At 38.8% G+C, this 1,375-nt stretch overlaps 1 non-coding gene across 1 annotated transcript; it reads left to right on the forward strand.

Moving 5' to 3' along the window:
• Positions 1-294: 294 nt before the first annotated feature.
• Positions 295-366, forward strand: LOC142098731 (small nucleolar RNA SNORD50). The gene has a single exon (XR_012678406.1). It is a non-coding gene; the product is annotated as a small nucleolar RNA SNORD50 (small nucleolar RNA).
• The last annotated feature ends 1,009 nt before the right edge of the window (positions 367-1,375 follow it).

Consider the following 1,375-nt stretch of genomic DNA (forward strand, 5'->3'; position numbering starts at 1 on the left):
CAAACAGGTTATAAAAGCAATGTCATTTTAGCACTACATTTAAAGGAGGTAAATTTACTAAAAGGAAAGCATTTGTGAAATCCAAATTCTAACCATAACACTGCTCTTGTAATGTAAGATTGTAGGGAAGCTTTAAACACAGATCTGTAATCTCTTTATATGTGATTTTAGGGCTCATTCGCACATATACACTTGTCATGTTCAATTCATGTCTTAATAAACACAAAAATCACATTAAAAACAAGACAGAACTACAGATACACAATGATCTGTTTGGACATGTTAAATTTACCTGAACTGTGATGAGTCTATCCCGAACCTGACTTGTGTGATGACACACTTTATTATGGATCTGACTGCTGAGTTCATTTTAGAGATGAGCGGGCTCGGATTCAGCTAATCCGAGCCCACCCGAACAGTGCGGATCCGAACGGGATCTGAGCACTGTTCGGATATTTCCGGCGGGCAAAAAAATGAAATCGAGGCTCTGTCGTCCAAGTCTCGCGTCGAATCTCGCGAGGGGTGGGAGGGAGGGCCCAGAACAATTCCATCTTGTACCTCTTTTTATGGCATTATGTGCTCAAGCTACCTCGGTGCAACCTTTTGGCCTAAAAACAATATTGTGAGGTGTTCAGAATAGACTGGAAATTAGTGGAAATGATTGTTATTGAATTTTATTGAGGTTAATAATAACGTAGGAGTGAAAAAAAAAACCATAAAACTGTTTTTTAGCACTTTTTATGTTTTTTTCAAAATAAATCCGAATCCAAAACCTTAAATCCGAACCAAAACCTTTCGTCAGGTGTTTTGCGAAACAAATCCGAACCCAAAACCTCAAGCAAATCCGAATTCAAAACACAAAACACGAGACACCAAAAGTGGCCGGTGCACATCCCTAGTTCATTTACGTGGTGATAAAAGCTAGGTATTTCAGTGAATAGTTGGGAGTATCTTGTATGGAGAAAACTATTTGGTTAGCTTCTCGGCATAAAGTGTAGTGACATTGTTTATCCATAAAGTATGTGTTCCATATTTTACTGGCCATGCCCCTGTGTGCATATTTGTACAGATTATTTGCGTTACCTAGGAGACTGCAAGCAAGGCACTGATCCTGCCGTATAAGTCCAGTGGTACTGCTGTTTAAGTCCACTGATACTGCCACGTGTTTGTGCCTCCCACTTGTGTCGCTTAGCTTAGTCATCCAGCTACCTCGGTGCAACCTTTTGGCCTAAAAACAATATTGTGAGGTGTTCAGAATAGACTGGAAATGAGTGGAAATGAATGTTATTGAGGTTAATAATAGTGTAGGAGTGAAAAAAAACAAAAAAAATGGATTTTAGCACTTTTTATGCTTTTTTTAAAACAAATCAGAACC

Source organism: Mixophyes fleayi, chromosome 7 (genome assembly GCF_038048845.1).
Source record: "Mixophyes fleayi isolate aMixFle1 chromosome 7, aMixFle1.hap1, whole genome shotgun sequence".
Lineage (NCBI taxonomy): Eukaryota > Metazoa > Chordata > Amphibia > Anura > Limnodynastidae > Mixophyes > Mixophyes fleayi.